Source organism: Piliocolobus tephrosceles, unplaced genomic scaffold (genome assembly GCF_002776525.5).
Source record: "Piliocolobus tephrosceles isolate RC106 unplaced genomic scaffold, ASM277652v3 unscaffolded_41224, whole genome shotgun sequence".
Lineage (NCBI taxonomy): Eukaryota > Metazoa > Chordata > Mammalia > Primates > Cercopithecidae > Piliocolobus > Piliocolobus tephrosceles.
In genome coordinates, this window is record NW_022325671.1 from 6,408 (window position 1) to 33,987 (window position 27,580).

General features: G+C 37.3%; 2 pseudogenes; both read left to right on the top strand.

Moving 5' to 3' along the window:
• Positions 1-8,833: 8,833 nt before the first annotated feature.
• Positions 8,834-9,593, top strand: LOC111533911 (annotated as a pseudogene).
• A 6,719-nt stretch (positions 9,594-16,312) lies between these two features.
• Positions 16,313-17,574, top strand: LOC111534903 (annotated as a pseudogene).
• The last annotated feature ends 10,006 nt before the right edge of the window (positions 17,575-27,580 follow it).

Consider the following 27,580-nt stretch of genomic DNA (forward strand, 5'->3'; position numbering starts at 1 on the left):
TCATCTTCCCCTTATTTAATCCTCCTCCTCCTCCTCTTCATCCTCCATTCTTCCACTTTCTCATTCCTCATCTTTCATTCTTGTTTTCCGCTTCCTCTGGTCCTTCATGTTTTTCATTTGACATATCAAACAACTGAGTCAAACAGATTAAGAGAGTTGTCCAAGGTCAAGCAAGTACTAAATGTAAAATAATGAAAACTGTATATATGTAGTACCCACCATGTGGAGTGCAGCTTTGCACAACATTTACAAGCCAAATAATTATAAAGTAATTTTATTTCTCCAACACTGATTTGGAGTATCTATTTTTATATTAACTGTCACACGCGTCCATGTGAAGAAACCACCAAACAGGCTTTGTGTGAGCAATAAAGCTTTTTAATCGCCTGGGTGCAGGTGGGCTGAGTCTGAGAAGAGAGTCAGCAAAGGGAGTTAGGGGTGGGGCAGTTTTATAGGATTTGGGTAAGTAGTGGAAAATTACAGTCAAAGGGGGTTGTTCTCTTGAGGGCAGGAGCAGGGGTCACAAGGTGCTCAGCTACTGAGCCAGGAGAAGGAATTTCACAAGGTAATGTCATCAGTTAAGGCAGGAACTGGGCATTTTCACTTCTTTTGTGATTCTTCAGTTACTTCAGGCCATCTGGATGTATACCTGCAGGCTTGGGCTCGGAAGCCTAACATTAACCACAACTGAAAAAATGTTATTATGTTTTTACCATTTTAAATATGTTAGAAGTAAAATATTCAAAATATTTAAATTTTAAATTTCGATTATAACATCAAAACTATAATTTTGGTTTCTTTTCTTACAATGAACAATTGCGCTTGAGGACCCATCTTGTATAAGCATACCAACTATGTCCTTTGACTAGTCCAAGAAACTTTTGAAACTACAGTGAGTTACCAGGCTCCCATGATATCATTTAATTAATGGGTAAATCAGTGTGTTGCAGGGTACTGTGGTGGAAGGTTTTAACCGATGAGAACGTCTCTGATAACACTATGAAGACTAATTGATCTAACACAAATGATTGGGTTGTCAAATCAGATCAAATTAATCATAGATCTTGCCCAGAATCCAGTTTCACTAATAGTTTCAAGGACCCAGACAATCAAGAACAAAAGCAAAGCCGAGAAAACTGGGGGCATTCAGTGTGGCTCTCTAAAACTTTCCTTCCTCACACTGGACACAGGCCGTCTGTCCCAGGTTGAAATGAGGTCTCTAGCAGAGATTTGTGGGTCACCTCACAGAGTGATGAGTATTTGTAATAGGAAGCATCTCCACTTTATAGACCCAGAGAGTTATAGATCTTATATGACATTTTTTGGAGAGTCAGCCCTCTAAAATCCACAGATCATTGGTTTGTTTTCTATAAACATTTCTAAAACAGGGACACCCAACCATTAGCATTCCACAGATAATGATTTTCCTTTAATTAACTATCATTTCTCTTACTGCCAAGAGGTCAAATTATCAACTTATGTTTATAAAGAGTAAGACTAGATCGTTAGTCTACTTTTCAGGGAGAAATGGATGAAAAACTAATGGCTTTAACTCTTTCTTCCCCAGTGGGTAATCAGACTAGATGCACATCTGGGCTCCCCCAGTGAGTGGTTGTCTAATCTGACCTGTTTCTCCTGAATCTTAGCTGTGGTTATCATCTTCTAATTTTCTGGATTTCCGTTATCATTACCTGTGATAACTGCAACCAGACCTATGATATCTAAATCCTTGAATCAATTCATAATATATTCCATTACCCACATGGAAAATAAACATGAAGCACAGAGAAAAATTTCAAAATTTCATCTGTGACCACACAAATCACTACTTTTTTTCTTTGTTATAAAACATTTCTTTAAACACTTATATGAGGTCCCATCCCTGATCTATTAAACCAGAATCGTTGGTTATTAAACCCACCAGGAGGATGTGTTTTAAATTTTTCCCATGTGAACTTTATGCATGCGAAGCTTGAGACCATGTTCTTTAAATGGGGGTTATAGTGGTGGACTACTGGCAAAAATTACAGTCAATGTGACTTAAGTGTCATCCATTTTGATGGATCATTCTTTAATTTCACAGGGGCTGGGTGTGTAAACTTTGAAAGTTAGAGTAAAGTGCAAAAAAACATACTATATTTCTTTAGTTTGCGGGCTGAAATAAATCAAAGGAAAGAGGATTGTTCTTAAATCTGGACTGAGGTCCTTTGTGCCTTGAGCAATTTTCTTTCACTTCTTTTTAAAATTCTTATTCATATATAGTTTGCATGTTTGTCCCCTCTAAATCTCATATTGAAATGCGAACCTCAGTATTGGAGGTGGGGCCTGGTAGGGTGTTTAGGTCATGGGTATGGATCCCTCATGAATGGTTTGATACTCTACCCATGGTAATGAGTGCGTTCTCACTCTATTATTCACTTGAGAACTGGTTGTTAAACGGAGCCTCCTCCTCTCTCTTGCTGCCTCTTTCATCATGTGACATGCCTTCTCCCCCTTTACCTTCCCCCATGATTGTTGGCTTCCTGAGGCTTCACTTAGCAGATGCTGGCACCATGATTGCATAGCCTGAAAAGCTTTGAGCCAAATAAACTTCTTTTCTTTATAAATTACACAGCATCACGTATTCCTGTATAGCAACACAAAATGGACCAACACAATATGGTATCTAAAATCAGACGAAGGAAATCTGCATGAAAACACTCAAAACAGTACCAACATATGGTAGGCACTCAAGAAAAAAAATGTTTCTACGTCCTATTTTAGGATTAGACTACAGCAAAATATTATTCAATAGGATTCTTTCAGATTTGGCAAAAACTATTCTTGCTTCCTTTAATCTCAAAATCCAGGAAAGCCTAATTGAGAATAACTGTTTAGCTTTGATCTTTAATACTGAGTTTTTGTTTCAATTGACCCTTTTATCACATTCTTGTCCACTTATTACTAAGCTGTGCTTTCTTCTCTTGGCTCTGATATTTGGCCTCATGACCAATCACTGCCTGATTCACCCATCAGGCATGTACCAGGCAGATGCCATAAACTGATTCCACGTAAGGCCTATAAACTAAAGAAGCTCCACTTTTAACTGCCTCACTTTCTTTTTTTTCTTTTTTCTTTTTTTTTTTCTTTTTTTTTTTTTTGAGATGGAGTCTTGCTCTGACGCCCAGGCTGGAGTGCAGTGGCACAATCTCAGCTCACTGCAACCTTGGTCTTCTGGATTCAAGCAATTCTCCTGTCTCAGCCTCCCAAGTAGCTGGGATTGCAGGTGTGCACCACCATGCCCAGCTAATTTTTGTAATTTTATAGAGATACAGTTTCACCATGTTGTCCAGGCTGGTCTCGAACTCCTGACCTCAAATGATCCACCCATCTCAGCGTCCCAAATGCTGGCACTACAGGCGTGAGCCACTGTGCCCAGCCTTAACTGGTTTACTTTCTGTGTGGACTTGACTTACTGTTTTTAAGGGAAATATTGTGTTCCCCAACCTTTGTCAGCTTCCTGAGATTTCTGTCTGACTAAGAACATATTTCAAATTTATACTTACTTTAATGGTATAACAATATCTATGGATAATTGAAGATAAGTGTATTCTTAAGATTTGTTAACATCTTATTCCAAGTATTTTCAAAAAAATGTGTTTCTAATTTGTTCAACTTGTAATTCTTAAACAATTGATTTAATTTTGTTAAAATTTAGCAGAAAGCAGTGTTACACACTGCAGTTAGTTTTAATAATTATTTTTAAAAACTATAAAGAGAACATTTACGGTTATTTGGCTTTTGGCAAAGATTCCAAGGAAATTTAATGGGTAAAGAATAGTGTTGGGTTTTTTTTTTCACAAATAAATAGTGTGAGAACAATTGAATATCCAGAGCAAAATAATAAACATAGATCTCTACCTCATATTGTATACAAATATTAATTCAACATTCATTATATAAATAAATGTAGGTGTTAAAATTATAAAACTATCAGAAGGAAACAGAAGAAAATTCTTTATTACTTTGTTTTGAGCACAAAGTTTTTAAATAGAACACCAAAAGTATTATCTCTAAAAAGGACAAATGGACAAATTGAACCAAAAAACTTAAAACTTTGTGCTTCAAAAGACATCATTAAGAAAATGAAAAGACAAACCACAAACTGGAAGAAAAATCTGTAAATCATATATTTAATAAAGGATTGCAAGTAATTCATATTTTTTAATAATAACAAAACAAACACCTCAATTACAAATGGACACAAAAATTGAATAGAAATTTCATCACAGAAAATATAGGAATGGTAAATAAGCACATAGATGCTTAACATTATTAGTCCTTAGAAGACAAAACTGAAACAAGATGAAATAACTTTGAACACCCACTAAGATAAGCTATAATTTTAAAAGACAGACAGTATCAATTGTTGACAAAATACAGAGGACTAAGAACACTTATACAGTGCTGATGGGAATACAAAATGATATAGCCACTCTGAAAACAGGTTGGCATTTTCTTAAAACATGAAACATAAACTTATCATATAACCAGTAACTGTACTCCCAGGAATGTATCCAAGAGAAATGAAAACATGTCTGTATGAAAATATGCATATGTTTTTTCACATCATTATTAGTAACACCTTAAAATTGCAAACAATCCAAATATCCATCAACATTTGAAGAGATAAATAAAAGTGTAGTATGTCCACTAAACTATTCAGTAAATAAAAGAGTACATACTAGAACACAGATGAGTCTACAAAAATTATGCTAAGTGAGAGAACACGGACACAGATGTTACACAGTATAGGATTAAATTGCCTAGCACAGCCACATTTGTTAAAACAAAAAGCAGATTGGCGGTTGAGGGCGTTGGGAGCAAGGAAGACCTGCAAGCCCGCATGAGAAAGCATTTGGAGATTACAGAAATGTTCTGAAACTGGATTTCAGAGATAGATGCACAACTCTATAAATGACTATAATAACTAAATTGCACACTTACAGTGAGGTAATTTTATGATATACAAATTATACTTCAATAAAGCTCTTTAATTTTTTTCAAAAGAAGAAGCTTTATGGAGAACATTTCCCTTGGGAGAATTCTACTGACTTCCTCTTCTCTCACAGGCTGTTAGTGTCTCCTTTTGTGCCAGGCCCCTTTAATCAGTATCCCAATGTCTTCATCTTAAAAATACCCTTCCCCTCACAGGCCTTGCTACTCCATCTGATCTGATCTCTGAACTTTGTTGCCAAAGTCACTTTCTCGTCTTCTTTATTTTCCCCTGATCTTTGGATATATTACATTCTGCCTCCACCATTTCACCAAAATCACTTTTTAAGTCATGAATAGCTTTCTTATCAACAATGAAATTAATTTTATAAGGCTTTGATGTCTGTGAATTTTGTGTACTTTCTGACATTGTTGACTCTCTCCTTCTGTATCAAACTCCTTGCCCCTTGGGTTCCCTGACACCAGCCTTTTTCTTCTGCATTTCTAGTCAATGTGTTGAAATCACTGAATTTTTGAACTTGGGATCATCCCTTCTATTTTGATTGTGTCTGTGTTTGAGGCCTCTTCAATTGTCATTACCCTGTTCATATGTGATCTCAGGTACTACCCAACGCTGCCTCTCTACTCTCCCAATCCTGCCTCTCTCCTCTTCTTCCCTGTTTCCACATATCTAGCCATGTGCCCAACCCACAAATCTGATATCATCTTGCGTTTCTCCTTTCCTTTACTACTCCACATATGATTAATCACTAAATCCTGCTAAATCTGCCTCCCAAATATTGATTTTCTGATCCCACTTCTGTCTGTTCTACCACCAGTCTCTGCAGGAGACCACCATTTCCAGTGCTTAAGCCTCCAGTTCTTCTCCAGTCCTCTGAGTCAGCATAGCTGGCCTTTCACTGGGATGTGCACTCCTTCTCTGTAGTTCCAGGTTCCCATGCTACACCTATCATATTATGTTTTGTGCAGCTAAATATCACTGAGTTAATTGACTTTTTTGCCTTCTAGATTTTAAGATCTGTGAGAACGAGGTCTATGTTGACCTAATTCACCAGTGTACTTACAGGGGCTTCCATATTTCAAGGAATGAATAAATGCATAGATTAAAAACAAACAAGGTTTTCAGTTGTAAGCTCAACATTATTCAACAGAGTTGTGCTATTTTAAAAATGTCCTACTGTGAACCTCAGCTTCACAGAGACCATAACTTTAGCACAAAACATGCCCTGTCCCACTCCTGGCACTACTTGACCTAATTTAGGGTACTCTCAGCAACGCAAGCAAACCCAGTTAGCAGGCAGGGTTTACATCAGTGAATAGTCTCCAAACTACACAAAATGAGGAAAATTCAGTGGGAGAATGGAACTACTTTAAAAAAGTTTTGGCTGTCTATGGATAAGATATTTCCTTTTTTTTTTTTTTTTTTTTTTTTTCCTACAAGGTCTGTGACAAAGACCACTGAAGAAAAATTCAGTACATATTGGTTTTAGTTCAGGAAGACTTTACATCAGAAAAGATGCCCAGAGATGGAACAGGATGATTTCAACCTCCAGTCCCTGCAAGTGTTATGTTCAAGATTAAAGATTGTAATTTGGTAAAATATTGGCAAAATGGTTAGCACTAAATGAAAGTTTTGGCTTCAGTGACTAATAATCTTTCTTTGGGTCAAGAGAATTTATAGTAAAGCAGGAAATGGTACCTAATTCCAAATCAATAGTTACTTAATGACATAATCAGAGATATGATATATTAACATAATTCCAAGTTGCCTTGAGAAGTTAGATTTTACCTACAATAGATTTTACAGTGTGCTAACAATAAAGGCAACTTTGTAAATGCCAATACATGAAAATCATATATGTGATGTATAGGTTAGCAGAAATCAGAGAAGAATTCTTCACTGCCTTGAAGAATTAACTAAAATAAATATAGACTTTAGCAAGTAAATATATAGTAAGCTAGACATAAAAAAGCCTTTGCTAACAAAAAAATAATAAATCAGGAAACTAACAAAGCATACTTTGGAATTTCTTACCATGGAGATAAAAATACAGAAAATGAGGAATATTTACCGATACTGTACAATATACAAAATATTAGTCAATGAGACAAGAAATTAGCATACAGATTTCTCTTTTTTTTTTTTTTTTTGTTTGAGGCGGAGTCTCGCTCTGTGGCCCAGACTGGAGTGCAGTGGTGGGATCTCAGCTCACTGCAAGCTCCGCCTCCCGGGTTTACACCATTCTCCTGCCTCAGCCTCCCGAGTAGCTGGGACTACAGGCGCCCGCCACCGCACCCGGCTATTTTTTTGTATTTTTTAGTAGAGACGGGGTTTCACCATGTTAGCCAGGATGGTCTCGATCTCCTGACCTCATGATCCGCCCGTCTTGGCCTCCCAAAGTGCTGGGATTACCGGCTTGAGCCACCGCGCCCGGCCCAGATTTCTCTTAAAGGTGATTAGAGGTGATCAGAGAGAGAACATGTAGTTAAAAATGACATTTATGTAAAGTGTAACACAAAGTAGAAAATGCTAAGTCTCAAAGAAGTGAGATGCTTTGGGAGTTTAGAATAGGGAAGAAAATATCTCCGTTTAAGAGAACCAGGTCCTAACATGTTGTAGAGGTTCCACTCCACCCTCCTTCATGAAATTTCAAATGTCAGCAGTCCCCTTAGATGTGGAAGAGAACTGAGACTGCAGGGTCTCTGTCTTGGATCTAAAATATGCCAAGTCTTCCATTCAAATTATTTGTTCTTTCTCAATACTGATGGGAGGAAGAAAAAAAGACAAGGAAGAAAATTAATCATCTTTATGTGAAGTAGGGAATGGTTGGGCTCCTGCAGGCTTTGCATAGGAGATAATCCCAGAAAATGAACGGTCAAGACTCTTACTGTTTCTATGTTAACTAGGCTTTGGCCAATTATTGTTGACAAACTCATGAATATGATAATCAGCTCGGTCTCCTGTTTCTCTTTATACCAAGCTTTGCAGTAATAGTCTGCAAAGTACATCCATCTCTGCGCCTTCCTTTCCCAGAGCCCTAGCCTTGTTTCTGACACATAAGTTAAATTCCTGAGGTATCGATACTAAACCCCTGCTGCTCATAATTCCTTTCTATTGCCTGTCAACACCTGGTCATTTTTATCTGATGAACATACTCACCACTGGGTTTCCAAGCAGGACATTGCAGTTATTCATTTATGCCCACAATTTATTAACTCTGTTACAGTCATGAACATAAAGAGTTTGGGTGTGATTCCAGAATTTACTGTTCCCTTTGAAATTTATTTCAAGGCACTTTGTGACCCTGTAACTTTGAAAGGCCTGTATAAAAGAGAGTTTATTATTAGAGCTACAACCAGCAGGGTGGCTTTTGTTATAGGCCTGGCAGCGATTCTATGAGAGATTTCTCTTTTTAGCTCTTTCTGTGGACTAACTCTCAGTCAAAATTTAACAAGTGCAAACTCAAGCAAACAGGGAGTTTGTGTTAAGAAAATATCATTCCATGGGTTTGTCTCCTCTGAGATAAAATAATAGCAAGTATTTTCAAAAAAAAACACCATAGAGGCCTGATAGTTTTATCATCATTTTATATATTAAAACTTCTAGCTCTAAATTCTTAAACCAGTATAAGAATATGGTGGGATAGAATGATGTCAAGGACTTGTTCACAGTAACAGTCTGGGGCCTTAATTTTGCTGGTTCTCTGTAATTTGCTTTTCTCTTATAAAAACATCATTTTAGAAAACCCTGGAGGGTAGCACGCGGGTTCTAGTTGTGATTGCTGGGGTTGTTCTGTAGTGTCAGGAGGTTCTCCGAGATTGGGGCCGGGTTACTGCCTCATCCGCTGGAGCGATGGCGTTTCTCCGGAGCATGTGGGGCGTGCTGAGTGCGCTGGGAAGGTCCGAGCGGAGCTGTGCACCGGCTGTGGGAGTCGACTGCGCTCCCCCTTCAGTTTTGCGTATTTACCGAAGTGTTTTTCATCTGTCTTGGCAAGTTGTCCAAAGAAACCTGTAAGTTCTTACCTTTGATTTTCTAAAGAACGACTACCCATATTTAGAGCTGAGAACCCAGATGCAAAACCTACAGAACTAATTAGAAGAATTGCCAAGCTTTGGAGGGAACTTCCTGATTCAAAGAAAAAAATATATCAAGATGCTTATAGGGCGGACTGGCAGGTATACAAAGAAAAGATAAGCAGATTTAAAGAACAGCTAACTCCAAGTCAGATTACATCTTTGGAAAAAGAAATCATGGACAAGCATTTAAAAGGAAAGCTATGACAAAAAGAAAAGAGTTAACACTGCTTGGAAAACCAAAAAGACCTCATTCAGCTTATAACGTTTATGTAGCTGACAGATTCCAAGAAGCTAAGGGTGATTCACCGCAGGAAAAGCTGAAGACTGTAAAGGAAAACTGGAAAAATCTGTCTGATTCTGAAAAGGAATTATATATTCGGCTTGCTAAAGAGGATGAAATTCGTTATCATAATGAAATGAAGTGTTGGGAAGAACAGATGATTGAAGCTGGACGAAAGGATCTTCTACGTCACACAATAAAGCAACGACAAAAATATGATGCTGAGGAGTATTACAAGTAGATGATTGAGATGTGTTCACAATGGATAGGCACAGGAAATCAGTTAGGTCTCAATACCTGAAGCTATTGTAAAATTAGAAAGGATAAAGTTGGTAAACCTTTTATGTTCAGTATCTTTTTCTTCGGCTCATGGACTTTTGCCAGTATAATACTTGCTTTGGAAAACCCAGATAAAGGTTCATGCAAAATTTGTTTTGTGTTTAGGAACTACTGAGAATCAGAATAATCCATGCAAATGTGAATCATTTTACCTTTGACAAAGGTAAATCAGACTATAAAGTTTTTTTTTTTTTTTTAATACAGGATGATGACTATGGAAAGAGTATTCTTGTTTCCTTATAGTATGGAGGCAGGAGTTTCCTTTTCAAAATTGTTACAAATTGTAGAAACCACAACGTTCTGTGATATAATTGTGCATTTTTCACAAAGCAGGCAAAACTCATCTTGGTAAATTATAGTTCCTAGGTATAATTCATATTATATTCAGAGTTGATGGTTGTACACCTAAGTGATTGCTCGTTTCAGTTGCAACTTTGTATAAAAGGGACTGAGAAATTTATAAACCTTTTTCTTAACTGTCTTTTTTCTAAAGTAAAAACTGAGAAATTATGTGCCAGATTAATGTATATTATTTTGTTGCATAAAATAAAATTTTTAATCTTTAATTTTACATTTCCTAAATATATTTTAAGACGAAACGTTTGTTTTACAACTTTTCCCTTTTTTTAAGTAAGGATTTTATTTTTTTCTGAATTATTTTCTCTCACGTAAGTATATTGATCCAGAAAGAAAACTTGTATTATATATGTTTTAAAATGAGAAATCTAAAAAACGAAAAGTCTCCAAAGTCTCTGGAATTTGAAACACTTTGCATAATGTATAAAAGCCTGTTTAAGAGGCAGCCAACTATGGCCTGTGGGTCAAATCCAGCCTGCTGCCTGCTTTTTATGACCTGTGAGCTAGGAATTGTGTTTATAATTTTAAATTTTTTTAAAAGACTTTTATGATACATGAAAATTAACATGAATCTTTAGTGTTCATAAATAAAATTGATTGGAACACACACACATACACAAAAATCATTTTAAAAAAATTATAATAGACAAGATCAACTATACAGACAATCAGCTATTGCTGCTGCCCACGTATGATGTGTCACTACATTGTGCATTAGCTAATACAATATGTTAATTTCACATCAAGTTTCAGTTCCCATGAGGGTGCCCAGCCTTGCCAAAGACACTGTGGTCATAGCATTTCAACTAATTTAATGGCATTATATCAATAATGAGGTTATACATCCTTTTCCCTTTACTATGGAAATACAGAATTTTTTGCTCATGCAATAGCAATATCTATACAGTAATGAATCATCCCTGGACATTAGAATAAAATAAAAACAAAGAAAAAACACATAGACTCCTCCATCTTTTTATCTGAAATTAACTTATTGGCACATACTTTTATGTTTATGAGTTAGGAGTCCTAGACTCCAGTCATGAGAACTAGTTAAATTAAGTTAAATTATAACTACTGAATTCCTCTGTCAGACTCTTCAGGAGATCAGCTTTGTACTTAGATGATTTTATTGAGATATTAGAATGGAAGATTGACTATGCCTAGTCCAGGCCTCTCAAGGAAGAAATCAGGAGTTCCTTCAGTTACCACTAATCTCAAAATCCTGCATTTAGAAACTCAGTTGATTCCAGACATTCAGAGGAGACTGACTCAATGCTTGTCTAGTACATTCAAAAACTGAAACCCATAGATATGTTTCAGGGAGTTGTGAGTTCCTAATGATAATTATTTTATTCTGTGTTTTCTTTGTGGATGATAATAAGAGATATGCTAGAGACCGAATGCTTTTATCTCCCCAAAATTTTTATGAGTAAACCTAATCCCCAATATGATTTGGAGGTGGGGCCTCCTGGAGGTGATTAGGTCATAAAGGTGGAGGTCTCATGGGGGGATTAGTGCCTCCTTTCCACCATCTGAAGACATCATAAAAGAAACCATTTATGACCAGGAAGTACACACTCACCTGCTTACACACTAAACCTGCTTACTGCTGCCTTGACTTTGAACTTTCCAGCCTCCAAAACTGTGGGAAATCAATTTTTATTGTATATCAGCCATGATAATTTGTTATAGCTATCCAAGTTGATAAAGACAAGATCATAAGTCATTGAAAACCATCACACAATGCAGTATTGTCACATAATTGTATTTTAATTATAGCACACTAATGAGGAAAGTATTAAGGTAGATTTGACATATAAATTGTGCATTTGTACCAAATTCATTTGATGTACACTATTCAAATAAATGTTTCACGTTGCTTAATTCAACAAATACTTTAGGATGGTAATTTTATATTAGACATGCCTCTGTACCTGGAACTGGAGAAATAGTATTGAATAATTACTTCCTTCTCTCAGATAATACACATCCTCATGAGCCAGACAGAGAGGAAGCACATCAACGAATATATCAATACATTTATTTAATCATTTGAAAACTAGGAAATAGTGATTTACACTGAGCAGGGATTACTGTGGAGTGGACAAGAGAATCAGGACAGCTGATTGAGACCATCTGGAAAGTTGTTTCTGAAATCTGAACAATAAGAAGCAATCTGTGGCATGAATGTCATAGAAAAGAGTGTATCAGGCTGGAAATGCCTCCTAGTGTGAAGTCCCTCTGGCAGTTATGCAAAAGCCCACACGTGACAAAAGACACCGTGGATGAACTTGGTGGCCAGCTCAAGGATGGTGTGGAATGAAGTGGGGGCAGTAGCCAGTGGCAGACCGTGAAGAACCTGTGCAAGCCGTGGGAAGGAGGTAGGGTTTATACTCTGATGGGAAGCCTCTGATAGTTTTAAATGTGAAAAAGTCGTGAACTGATTTTCATTTATAGATGATAACCCAGGCTATGGTGGCGATAAATACTATAATATAGGATGTCAATAAAGGAAATAAACTGGTTAGATGGCTACTGCTATGATCCAGGTGAATGAGGATAGGAAAAACTGCCAACACAATGAGGCAGCGGGGAGAAGAGGAAGAATCCAGGGTATGATTTGGAAATAGTATTGCTATCCATGGTCATGTGTTGCATAATGATGCCACACATCAAAGATGAAACGCATGTACGAGGATGGTCCCATGAGATTACAGTAGAGCTGAAAAACTCCTATTGCCTAGTGACGTCATACCCGTGGTGAGGTAGCATAAAGCATCACCCACATGTTTGGGGACATGCTGGTGTAGTGAAATCTACTGTGTGACCAGTTGTATAAAATTGTAGCAGATACAGTGATGTACAGTTCATAATAATTGATAATTGTAATAAATGACTATGTTACTGGTTTTGTATTTACTATATTATGCTTTCATTATTGTTTTAAAGTGTACTTCTACTTAAAAAAAAAAGTTAACTGTCAAACATCTTCAGGCAGGTCCTTCAGGAGGTATCCAGAAGAAGGCATTGTTATCACAGGAAATGACAGCTCCATGCATGTTATTTTCCCTGAAGAGCTCCCAGTGGGACAAGATGTGGAGGTGGAAGACCGTGATATTGACAATGCTGAGCTGTGTAGGCCTTGGCTAGTGTGTGTATTTCTGTGTCAGTTTTTAACAAAAAGTTCAAAAAGTAAATAAAATTAAGTTTTAAAAACAGAAAACAGTATATAGAATAAAAATGTAAAGAAAGGAAATAATTTCGTACAGTTGCACAATGTGTTTTAAGCTAAGTGTTAATAAAGTAAAAAAGTTACAGGAAGCTAGGGTTAATTTTTTATTGGAGAAAAATATTTTTCAATAAATTGTATGTAGCCTAAGTGTATAGTGTTTACAAAGTCTACAGTGGTGGGTCATAATGTTCTAGGCCTTCACATTTACTTAGTATTCACCCACTGTCTCACCCAGGGCAACTTACAGTCCTGTAAGCTCCGTTCATGATAAACTCCCTATAAAAGTGTATCATTTTTTAATCTTTCATGTTTCCACCTTCCACCAACTTTTCTAAGTTTAGATAAACCAAATATTTGCCATTGTTTTACAATTGCCTACCATATTTAGTACATGATGTACAGGCTTATAGCCTAGAAGCAATAGGCTATACCATATAGTTTAGGTGTGTGGTATACTATACCATCTTTGATTGTGTAGGTACACTGTATGATGTTTACACAATGATAAAATTGCCTAGGGATACATTTCACTAGCCAAGTTTCTCCAGAAAAACAGAACCAATAAAATAGATGATTGGTAGGTAAATAGATATACATACATATATACTTACATCCATGCATACGTGGATACATGCATATAGATATAGATCTAAAGATACATATGCTTGCACAGTATGTAGATAGAATATAATAGATATCATATATCTGTATCTACATATGCAGTATATAGAAAGATATTTATTATAAGAAATAGGCTCACATGATTATGGATACTGAGAAATCCCTGTAATTTGATCTCTGGGTGTTGAAGACCCAAGAAAACCAGTTGCATAATTTCAGTCTGAGTTTAAAGGCCTGAGAATCAGGGGCATCTGTGATGTAATTTCCAGTCTGAGGGCAACAGAAGACCAACATTCCAGCTCAAGCCTTCACACAGAGAGGAGAGTGAATTCTTCCTTCCTTCAACTTTTTGTTCTATTCAGGTCTTCACCTAAGTAGATGATGCTCTACACCCACTTGGGGAAAGATAACCTGTTCTACTCAGTCTACTGATTCCAATGTTAATCACATCCACAAATGCCCTCACAGATACACCTAGAATGATATTGAACCAATTATCTAGGCACTCTATGATCCAGTTAAGTTGTCACATAAAATTAAATATCCTAGCCTATATATTGAGAATGTTTAGCAAAATGGGGCTAGAAAAAAAGCGTCTTATAGACCAGGCGTGTTGGCTCATGCCTGTAATCCCAACGCTTTGGGAGGCCGAGGCAGGTGGATAATCAGGTCAGGAGATCAAGACCATCCTGGCTAATACAGTGTAACTCCGTCTCTGCTAAAAATACACAAAAATTAACTGGGCGTGGTGGCAGGCACCTGTAGTCCCAGCTACTCGGGAGGCTGAGGCAGGATAATGGCATGAACCTGGGAGGTGGAGCCTGCAGTGAGCCGAGATCACGCCACTGCACTTCAGCCTGGGAGACACAGCAAGACTCCATCTCAAAAAAAAAAAAAAAAAAAAGGGGGGGGGGGGCCTTAAAGGGGGGGGGTCTTATAATCCAGGCCATGGTGTTTTGTTTTATTTTGTTTTGGTTTGTTTTGTTTTTCTGCCACATTTCCCTGTTTCTTAACGATAAACCAAACCTTTAGGGAAAAAAATAGCACAGTGTGAAGCCTACTTACCAAACTGTCCCCTGTGGTCCGTGATCTCCTATCAGAGGGGCAATGAATCAGCACATTCCTGATGGTTTAACTGCTTGTCAAAATAAATAGCAAATGGCAGTAGAGCTCAGCGTAGAACCAACATCAATAGAGTCTGATACTGCAGGGCATATTTGTTGACGATTCTCTGAGATGTTCTCATGGAACACCTATCCTCCCCATTTGCCTGCCATTCTTTGTCTTTGCAATTGGTTTGCAAGAGCTGAGAATTTTGCATTCATTTTTAACCGGCCATACACACAATAAATGCTGGACAACAGCTCTCTACAGAGAAACTTGGATCAGAATGAATGTGTGGCTAAATAGACATATGTTTTAAGGAATAAGGAAAAAATGTTTTCATGTTATCTGTTTTATTTATTCTTATTTTATGTTTTTGCTTTGTACCTATGGGCCTGAAAAGGTGGTTGAAACAGGAGAAGGGCTGAGTTCAAGCCCTGTCTCTATCATTAATTATGCTATCTTGTTTCATATTCTCTGTAAAAGTCAATCAAAGAGAGCATGACTTGATTTTCCAGTTTAACATATATTTATGAAAGACAGCTGTCCACCAGATACTGTGTGTGCTGGGGATCTCCCGTACATCACATCAGTAACCCGTTTTGCAGTTTCACATGGTAGATATTATTATTCCCATTTTACTCAACTGAGTAAGTGGCAGAGCAGTGATTTACATGTTGATAATGTTAAATCCACTATCCTTCAAGCTATGGAAATAAAACAATATATTTAGGCCATACTCAAGCAGGAGAAATGTCTACTTAGGAAAATGAAGTCAAAGAAAAAGTATTGACAGTATTTTTAAATTAGATGATTTTCATAAAATTGAAGATCCAGTGTAAACTTAACTGGAAATAATATTTCCTTAAAAAGTGGAGAGGGGTGGGCATGGCAGCTCACGCCTGTAATCCCAACACTTTGGGAGGCCGAGGCAGGTGGATCACGAGGTCAAGAGATCGAGACCATCCTGGCCAACATGGTGAAACCCCATCTCTACTAAAAATACAAAAATTAGCCAGGCGTGGTGGTGCACACCTGTAGTCCCAGCTACTCAGGAGGCTGAGGCAGGAGAATTGCCTGAACCTGGGAGGCGGAGGTTGCAATGAGTCAAGATCACACCACTGCACTCCAGCCTAGGTGACAGAGCGAGACTCTGTCTCAGAAAAGAAAAAAAAAAAAAAGTGGAGAGATACTCTTCCAGTTTCCCTCATGCCAGAGAGCATCTCACAGCCTCACAGGGTGGTCACGGAGCCTGTGCGCCTTTTCCTTTCTCGGGTCCTGCGTCCACCCCTGCCCCACCCATCATGAATGAGGAGTACGATGTGATTGTGCTGGGCATCGGCCTGGTGGAATGTATCCTTTCCAGTATAAAGTCAGTGAAGGGCAAGAAAGTTCTTCATATGGATTGAAACCTTTACTATGGAGGAGAGAGTGCCTCTATAACATTACTGGAAGATTTACACAAAAGATTTAAAATACCAGGACCACCATCAGCATCAATGAGGAGAGGAAGAGACTGGAATGTTGACTTGATTCCCAAATTCCTTGTGGCTAATGGTCAGCTGGTTAAAATGCTGTTTATACAGAGATAACTGGCTAACTGGATTTTAGTGACTGAAAGGAGCTTTGTCTATAAGGGTAGAAAAATCTACAAGGTTCCTTCCACTGAAACAGAAGCCCTGACATCTAGCTTAATAGGACTGTTTAAGAAACATCACTTCAGGAAATTCCTAGTGTATGTTGCCAACTTAGATGAAAAAGATCCGAGAACTTTAGTGGGAATTGATCCTAAGAAGACCACAATGTGAGAGGTGTATAAGAAATTTGATTTGGGCCAAGATGTTACAGATTTTACTGGTCATGCTCTTGCACTTTACAAAACTGATGACTACTTAGATCAACCATGTTGTGAAACCATTAATAGAATTAAACATGACAGTGAATCTTTGGCAAGATATGGCAAAAGTCCACACCTTTATCCACTCTGTGGCCTTGGAGAACTGCCACAAGGTTTTCTGCAAGGCTAAGTGCTATTTATGAAAGTACCTATATGCTGAATAAACCAATTGACGAAATCATTGTGCAGAATGGAAAAGTAATTGGTGTAAAATCCGAAGGAGAAATTGCTCACTGTAAGCAGCTCATCTGTGACCTCCGCTATGTAAAAGATCGGCCAGAAAAAGTGGGCCAGGTAATCAGAGTTATTTACATCCTCAGCCACCCCATCAAGAAGACCAGTGATGTCAACTCCTGCCAGATCATTATTCCACAGAACCAAGTCAGTCGAAAGTCAGATATCTGTGTTTGCACCATCTCCTCTGCGCACAGTGTGACAGCACAAGGAAAGTATATTGCCATAGTTACTACAACTGTGGAGACCAAGGAGCCTGAGAAGGAAGTCAGACCAACTTTGGAGTTCTTGGAGCCAACTAGATGGGAATTTGTTAGCATCAGTGGCCTCCTGGTACCAAAAGACTTGGTGACAGAAAGCCAGATCTTTATTTCCCGTGCATACAATCCTACCACTCACTTTGAGACAATTGGGATGACATTAAAAAACATCTAACATAAGATTACAGAATTAGAGTTTGACTTTGAGGAAATGAAGCATAAGAAAAAGACATCTATGGGGAAGACTAACAGCAGTACATGTTATTATCCAATTAGGACAAATTTAAAATTTGGCAAATAATGCATATTATATGAAATCAATATTGTAAGGCCTGCTTTTGTAATCAAAATGGAGAGATTGAAGAGTGTTGTGTCAGTAAATACTCCTCTCCTTCATCTTTCTAATATCATATATTAACTTGTTTTCATGGAGTGGCTATTCAGAATTCACAGGTTACCGCATTCTCTTCAATTTAATCAAACTGTTTTTTTTTTTTTTTTTCCAGTGAAGGATCACTTTCAAACAAACATTGTGATTCTGATACAGACAACTTGAAACAGTGTTTGTATCTTTTAATCAGTGTAGCCTTTGCAATTATGAGCTTCTGTTGCTCGAGAGCTGGATCCATACAGATTGTGTGCCATCTGTCATCCTGATATTCAGGAGATTCTAAATTGAATGCTCCATGGTTTGGGGTGGCATCCAGAAGGTTTTATTATGACTTTATATTTTGTATTATGTCAAGTCTTATGGCAGGGTGCAAATAGCATAGCCACAAGTTTGGTTCAGGACGTAAAATTCTAACCAAACTCCAGACACAGGGAGTCATTTATTCAAAGCGGTATGTGGTGTTTTAACCCAATAAAGTTGATGAGAGAAAAGGGGAGAGGAAGTGAACATAAAGTGGGTAATGTGTAGAAGCATCTTTTGTATCACGGGCATAGCTTCTTCAGTGGACCAAACTGCAATGCAGTATTGACTTGACAAAACTCCTACTTCTGTCTCAAAATGACTCCAAATTATTTCTCTACTACATAATGAAGCCAAATTCTGAAAACAAACAAACAACAACAACAAAAGTGGAGAGGTAGTTTTTCTATTACTCTAAGTTGTGAAGGTATTCAGTTCTATAAACTAATCAAATATGTGAAGAAAAAGATAGTGAGCTCATGGTTTTGGAAAATTCTTACCACTTTATTATTTTCCCTATGTCTTTAAATTCCTTGATCTGCTCATTTCACTACTCCATACATTTTAAAAGGCACTTTTACTAGAAAATAAGGTGAAATCCAGTTATAAGAAATGTCATTTGTTGAATTATCACTAGAAAGAACTAATTTAGACTAGGATGATATTTTCTAGCGTCAAAAGGAAGTTTGAGATTATATCCTCCCATTCAAATGAGTAATTCTGAATCCTTATAACGGGGGAAGTATCTGATCTCCCCTGCTAATAAGAATAAAGAAAAGAATTGACCATCACTCTACTGAGAAAAACACAGTTGATTTTGCCACAGTAGGTTGGCTAATACATTGTGTTTTCCAAAGAAATAAAAGCATATCATTAATTTTTACCAAAGATATTCTGATAAAATTAATCTAAGTTTGCAAAATATATATGAAAGTCAATTGAGGTAATTTTTACTGAAATATGAAAGAGAAACTTAACGTAAGTTTTCAGTATGATTTCTAAGCTCCCACTAGTAATCAGGACAAGACATAAAATCATTTTAAAAGGAATTTAGCTGCTGAATTAAAAAAAATTCAATTAAAAAAATGTAACGTAAAACACTCAAAAACAGACACTCTTTTGTTAAGTCTGAAAACTCCAGCAAATGTTACCTTTAGTCATCAGGATCCCCCTATATTTAGAGACTAAGTTTGAATTTATATGTCCAAGCCCATGATCACAGCGGATTTCATCTCTCAGTTGGGTCAGACCATAAATAAGGCTATATCAGCTGATTTCAGCCTCTAAATATAAGTCTCATGTTTAGGCTAAAAATAGTTAATTCACATGCAGTGCAAAAGTTCCTGAATTCTAAAATGTATTTTGAAATTTCCCTTCTCGGAGTGGAATGACTTTGCACTTCAATTTATTTATTGTCCTGTGGAAGATGTACAAGAAAACATTCTTTATATTTAACAAAACTGTCATGGGAATGAAACCAGTATCTGTTTAAAAATCAAAAAAGAAGTCTCTATTTTGAATGAACCAACATACAAGAATAAGAATATTTGCAAATGTTTTAATTTGGCTTTACTCTATGGGTTTAGGTTTCAGAGTCATCATCTGCCAATTTCATGTTTACCTACCTCCCTGACTAGTATTGTTGAATAGACAAAAAAAAAAAAAGAAAAAGAAAAAACGAAAAAAAATTGATGACTCTGGCTTGCTGAATTGAAACATAAAATAAGTTGGAGTTTAGAGACCATTTGTATCTTTAATGGCCTTCTGGTAAAGTACCCTCTGGGGCACCAAGCCCTTCAAGCAGATGTTACCTTGAAATGAAGAGCTTTTCCCTTTGGATACCAACCACATCTTTGCTAAGTTTGTTGCAGTCTTTAGACCCTGAGTTACAAGCAACATGATCGAACTTGGTTCTGGTGCAGCATGTTGAATTTCTAAACAAATGTTGTTTCTAAATGTTGTGGTTTAGATTTAGAAAGTGTTGTGTGACTAATTAAAAGAATTACTCAATGACTTAAGAGTGGGGTCAGGCCCACACAACCATTTAGTCATGATCTCATTCTTTTTATGGCTGCATGATAAGGCATATACATTTTAAAAGCACCTTTTGTAACTTCAGAAAATTTAAAAAAACTTAAATTCTATGACTGGACAAAATGACAACAGATAACTAGCTGCTCTTAATATATAAAATTTGCAAAAAAGAAGTCATGAGAAGTCATGGGTCAACCTAAATATTACTGTATTAAATTGTACACACATTCCATGAGAAAAAAGAGTATTTCCAAAAATCTCTATTTCATATTCATATTCTTTAGCAGATTAAAGAAAGAAAAGTGGCTATTTAATGAGAACATTAGAACAATCAGAAATGACAAATGATTTCTTTCAGATGAAAAATATGATTATTAAAATTTCAAATGCTGGAATCAATGATACTGAACAGGAAGGAAATGGAATTTATTATTTGGAGGAAAGTTTCTCCTACTTAAAGGACAAAGTATTAACAGATGACGACAAAGTGAAAAACTACAAGCTATTGATATAAGCTATAGATCCCAGAGGATAAAAAGCTCATCTGTGTGTATGTGTCTGGGTTCATGCATGTATGCCTGTGTGCACGTGTGTGCGTGTGTGTGCTTGTACCTAACTAGAAGGAAAGACAACCAACAGCTACAGTCATAGCATTCATACAAAAGACATTCACAATCTGAAGAAAGTTCTTGAAGAGGGAAATACATAATACAAAAGATGGACATTCAGACATGCCTTGGTAAAATTTCTGATTTTTCCAAAATGAGAAGAACCAATGTAAAAATGTATATAATAGGAGAACAGAAAACACAATTATCTGCAAAGAAAATGAATTAATAAATTAGCATTAGGCTTCGCTTCTACAATACTAAATGTGGGAAGATAGTAAATCCCATACAGAATTGTATCGAGGAAAAAAAAATGTTGCTGTTTTCATGTAAGCTACTCGACACTGTCCTTTTTGCATCTCTGACCTAGAACAAGTCTCATGTCTCAGCAGCAAATGCCTTCTGTTGTGTGAGGAGCAATTGCCTGACAGGGCTCTGATTCATCTTATTGTCAGAGGTGCCTGTTTTCCGTCCTGTGGGAGGGTCTTTCTCTTCCATCATTCCCCTGGGCCAGGGAGGCCATTTGGGTGTTGGAGCACCACACAGCTTTGCAGCCTGATTCTTGTTTGGGAAACACTGGAGACCTAAAGACTAACAAACCCACAGACTAACAGTCAAATCAGTCAAATAGGTTCTTATTCTATGAGTTTTTTGTTTGTGTGTTTGTTTTTTGCCTTTGTTCTTATTTTGCTTTACTTTCTATACATTTTCCTTAGAAAATGTTGCCCTGTAATCGGTTATAAAAAATATTATTGTAATACTTTATGTACTACTAGGAAAACAAATGAATACAATAATTATACTCTGATACTCTGACATTCATCTATACTTCACGGATGTTAAAATGTGGGGAAAATATATAAATATATATTTATTTCAGGCATCCTTAATTAATTCTAGAATTCGCTGATTTCTGACATAATTCTTGAAGCAAACAAACACTTCATTCCACAACTAACACCACAACAAGACTGTGCCTTACCTTAAGAATCCAGTAGAATTAACCTGCTGGAGGACAGATATGACACATCAGTCACACACAGGTGTCAGGAGCTGGGTACAGCTGTGATGCCATGCTTGTCATTCTGTCTCAGGCATAGCAATGGCTTTAGAAACATCCAATAACTTACTCAACACGGCAATCTATTTTTGCAGGTGGGAAAATAATGTTTAAGTAACTTGCCCAAGGTTTTCCAGCTAGTAAAAGCTAGCAGAATTGGCATTCCAATCCAGAAAAGATGACTCCAAGGCTACACTTATGTTTAAACTTTCTCTGTTAATTACCTCCTTATACCATATATATATAATATGTATACATATTATATATTATTTATACATTACATATTATATATACATTATATATAGTGTATATATATGCATAATGAAGCCACTGGCTTTATGTTTGAATGTCACACAGTAAGGAAGCTTCTCTGAGACTTAAACAGTTGAGACCCATGCCATGTAGGGAAACAAAAATTGGTAAAGCCGAAAGCCAAAACTTTAATAGCTGGGGAATTACTGGCTAAAATTGTAGCTCTGGTGGAAGAAGTTGGAAAATAGAATGATTTTACCATGTATTGGTTGCTATATGCTCTATTTTTCAATATTATTATGTTGTGTTATAGAGTAATATTCCAAGATCAACTGTGGTCCTAAAATATTAAATGGAACATTCCAGAAATAAACAATTCATGTGGTTTAAATTGTGCACCATTCTGCATAGGGTTGATGCAGAATTTTTGTTCCTTCATTCAGCTACAACCAACAAAAATTAAGCAAGGGTCACATTGAAGGCTGAGGGGAGCAGAATTTATTGTGCAAAAAGGGAAAGAAAGAAAAGTAAAAAAAAAAAAAAAACTCAACAAAACAAAAGGGAGCCCTGCTAATGGGCTCCCGCCACACAGATTGAACACCAGGCCACCACACATGAGCTGAAGAGGGCAGGCTCCTCCCATCCTCCCACCTGCACAAGGCATGAATTTCCCATGACTCCACCCCATCTTCCCAGGGCACAGGTGGGTCCCCAGTCCATTGCAAGCATGCACAGAGAAGACCCTGGCAGGTTCCCTCAGCTGCACAAACACATCTGATGTACATCCTTCTGGGGCAGGTGGGAGATTCTCCAGGGACCGCCCCCACTTACCTGCTTCCTGCATCTATCATTCCCCACTCTGAAGAAGTACATTAGAATAAGGATAATGATGAAGACTGATCTTAACTGCTTCCTGCTGACAGGTGGCACTGCTCTGGGCAAATGGCAGTAGGAGCTCACTCAGAGACTGATCTAAGGGTCCCCCAGCAGAAGGGGCCAAAGTCAGAGGCTCTGCATGACCGTTTGAAGTTTGATGGCTTGAAAGTGAGAAGAGACAAACTGGGTTATTAGAAAAGATGTATCAAAACGAAACAAGGTGAGGTAAGGACAGCTAAAAAAATCCCAAGGTCTTTTACCAATTTGCATAGGAAGAGGGAGGCCAAGAGCTCGACTGGTAAAAAACAAATGTTTACCCTTTGCCAGCATGTCAGGCTTCTGGGTTTCCTTCCCTTAAGCTCAATCCTAAGCCAACCAGTTTAATGTTTGGGAAATTAACTTTTCCCCATTTGGAGAATGTATCCAAGGGCAGTGTCCTGTAGCATGGAGACAAAATTACCTATCTGCGAAGAGATGACAGAGGAGGAAAAAGAAAAAAGAAGGCACTTTTTTCAAAGGAGTCCTAGGGGTTCAGGATGCATTTGAAAGGGGTACACGCTGAAGGTGAATGGCTATTCATGTAGAAAGATGGGAGTGAGGCATCCCAGTTTCCCTTCTCTTTCTAGCGAACACCCAAGGTGTGTGAGGGAGAGAAAATAAGTCATTTCTCTTTCTTTCTTCCATTCTTATATCCCCAAGTCCCAGCAAGGGCGACAGGGAATCAAAGAGGCTTTCACTTATGTTAATGGGGGCCAGGGGGCTTTGTATGCCCTACCTCCCCTGCTTTCAGTAGCTTTAGAATTCCCTACACCTCATTTATGCTATGGATACTAGCATGGCTTTACCCATGAAATGGGAAGCTTGGCTTAATCAACAGAAATCAGTCATGCTTACCTGCACTGAGCCTTTTAACTTCAGTTATCATCTGCCTCTGGATCCCTCAGATCCAGTTTTCTTTCATGAGGCTTCTACCCGAAGCTTGGAATTGAGTTTGGTACCAAAAATATGTTTTGAGGGGGCTGCATGGACTCCTTATTATAAGCCAAATGCTAAAATGAAGCTGTGGAGTCGAGTCCACCTCCAATAAGGGAGAGAAAAAGATGTCTTGTGACACGCACAGATAATTGGTGGCTATAATTATGCTTGCCAAGATTTGGGTGCATGGGGCTTGGCTTTTGTTAGCTCCCTTGGCCTTACTTTCCCAAAATGGAAACCTCTGGGTGATAGGTATCCTGTTTATTCCCATCACCTGGCAGGATCTGCAGGATAATTGCTCAGAACTAGAATATTGATCCAGATGTTTACATTCCCCTTCCCCTTTTGTTCCTTTTGTTCCTTCTGAGCTGCAGTTGGAGATTGCTGGTTGGTTCACAGGAATAAAGAAGGTTAGCCTGAAATGTAGGCAAAAACTTAAAAGCAACCAGTGAGTCTAGAATTTAATGACAAATGTGAGAAAAGTTTTGAAACATTATTTCTCTCTCTCTCCAGTCCTATTTTTGTTAAAAACAAATCATGATATGACTGAGTTATTTGCAAAACAGATTTTAGCCTTATACTTGGCCTGATTATTTGCATAAAGTTCCACAAGAATAATTATTTTTACATAAGCCTTTTACATTGGCTTTGATGGAACTGTTTCACAAGGAATCTCAGATAGGATTTTTAAAGCTGAGCCCAGCTACAGATTGGTACCCTCAAATACCTGTGAGTTGGCTAAACTCCTCTCTTCTTGAGGTCCCAAGAAAATGGGGTTCTTGGGCCTGTTAGAAAGTGACATTCTTTATTCACTGCAGACTAGGAACCCGTACAGGGATGGTGTAGTCAGGGTATGAGGCCAGTTTTACCAAGGGGCTTGCATCGGCTCTAGTAGTCAAGCTCGACTGCTTAAAGAAAAGCATACCATTCCAACCAAAGCCTTGGTGACACAACCAGTTTCTCCAATTGCATCCCACTGCAAAAGAAAATGGATTATTATTGCACTGATGCAAACAACTATATTGCCATAAGTTAAGAATACTCACAACTAGTTTCCAAATTCTGGAGAAACCAGACACAGAGAGAGGTATATATGCTCCAAATTTTGTTCACAGGAGTATACATTACTCAAGGTCAAGATAAGTTTCCTTGACTCTGAAAAACAAAACATGGATCAGTAATGTTCCAAGCAAAAGTCAAAAAGATTAATTCAGATTTCTATTAGTTCAATTCATTCAGGTAACTCTTGTTTTGCTTGATATTCATGAACACTTCAGCTCTTTATGAGTCCTGTACAATTTTCCTTTATTCTAATGTCACAATCTCCAAAGTTATCAGAAAGCTGCATTTGAAAGCACATGTCAAAGTTCTATAGTTGATTATAAACGATCTTTTGAAGAGGATCAAAACAAGAGAATGGTCTCTGAAAAACAAAATATTCAGGGTAGTTACAGTTAGAAACACAATTGATAAAGACATTTATTTGGTTTTCTCAGTAGTTTATAATAACTTAACATAACAACTTTAATTGTGACTGACAGCATATACTCAGACATTGTAACTTTAGAAATCCCATATGATTTTGGAACATATATTAATATTTTCCCTAAAATATAACCTAAAGAAGATTAAACATCATTTTGGCAATCCTGTGTACCTAAACATGTCAAATAATCCTGCTTACTCTCTGTAACATCCAAAAGCCAGGTGTCAGAGACAATTTTGAAACTGAAGTTTGATTTTGGAAAGTCTGTTAAATGTGTTAGAAGTTTAAAACTCTTGATGTTATGAAATAGAATTCCAGATTGCCATAAATTATTTATTTTGCCAAAATGATGATTCAGAAATTTAAAAAAATAAAAACATTTTCTAACCCTTTACAAATTTTGCCAAAGAGCAGATTAGTGCCTTAAGAGTAGCTTGTTGTGCTTTTATTTCAATACTCAATTTACAGAAAAACCATATCATACCCTTTTGAATTTAGTCAATATGTTCACACACGAAATTTCTTTTGCAAGATTAATTTTTACAATCCTTCCACAGTTTGTTGCACTTTTACCTTTATCTATCTAATTCAAAACAATCCTTTAACCCTAGGCAAAAATTTACATTTTGATAACTTCTGCATTTTACCAATAATCTTTAAGGCTGCTTTTATTTCTCAAATATTAAAATCATGTGAACTAAAAGGTACCACAACTTTTATTTTCCCTTTACAAATTCCTTCTTTAAGTCAATTAATTAGAGCTATTTTTTTATAGATATCACACACCTACAACACATATATAACTACACAGACCAACAGAGAAAGATCCAATAGCTAGAAGATTTTTTTGCCCCATCTACTAATTGGATTATTGGCCTCTGGGTTTAGCTCTTTAAGAGCAAGACTAGGAAAACATGTGGTATCTAGGGCCTAATAAACAGGCATAGCTGGGATAGCTGAAAGACAAAAACAGAGTTTTAGAGGGATCTATCTGCTTTTCATTCATGGGGCCCCATGAGGAAAACAGAGGTCTCTCCCCTTTTCATGCATGCATTAAGAGTGGCAAGGCAAAATGGAGAAAAATAATTCAGTTGACTGAGAAAAAAGCCTTTTCCAGCAAAACAAGATACCACAAGAGAAAAACATAAAAGCCTTTTAAATATATTATACTTTGCATAGCCACTTTAATTAAGCTGAGTGTGCTTTAAGAAAATCTTTTAAAATCCCTTATTATCTGACTTTAGCTGTACTAAGTGGCCAAATATTTCTGACTTTTAAACTTTACTAAATTCTTAGAGAAAGGAAAATCCAAGGTGGTTTTTGGAGGGGAAGAGAATCAATAAATGGCAACAGTCATGCAGATACCAAACCAGAAGGAACTCATTCCCTAAGCCAGGATTGAACCTGGGCTATCATTGTGAAATGGTGGAGGCTAAAACAAAGTATTGCCACATGATTATAGGTGACACCCCCAAAGACATAAAACAAGTTGGAGGCCTACAGCAAAGTTTGCTACTGATTATACAGAAAGACATGCAAAGCACACCAGATTGGCTACAGCTTAAGACCAATTTCACGAAAAACAATGTCACTGTGTACAGAGAATATGAACAGTGATAATTGGGGTTCTGGCCTAGTAAAATATTTCCTAAACGGAAAAAGTTATCCCTTAAAAGTTAACTCCTGACCTGGGGGAGAAAAGAAAAAAAAAAAAAATCTTAGAGGGCAAGGCTGTGTTAACTGCTAACTGGGTTAAAAAAATAAAACAAACAATCTAAAAAGGCTTAAAGTGCAGGGTTGGAAAGATGCTTGGGGCAATAACCTGTTATTCTTAGGCAATTGGTCTCCTCCAACAGGGAGAAAAACTTAATTGCCATCAAATGAAGCTGGATTTCTCAGTCTGGGCAGGGGAAGACTTGGAGGGGAAAACTCCACTGACACGTGGAAGGGAACGATGGCAAGTCTGCCATGCAGGGATGTTGGGCCATATCCACTGCTCACCTGTCCATCCCGAAAAAAAGAAGGAATATCCCATAGAAAGGCTGAGTTGGACTGACACTGCTATTCCCAATCCCTGAGATTGATATGGACAGTGGCGGGAGCAGTTTCCTCTATCCTCAGAAGAAGTCCAAAGACGAAAAGACTTAGAAATAAAAGGGAAGAAGATTTTTTGGTCCTCACCTTACATATCCTTCCTCT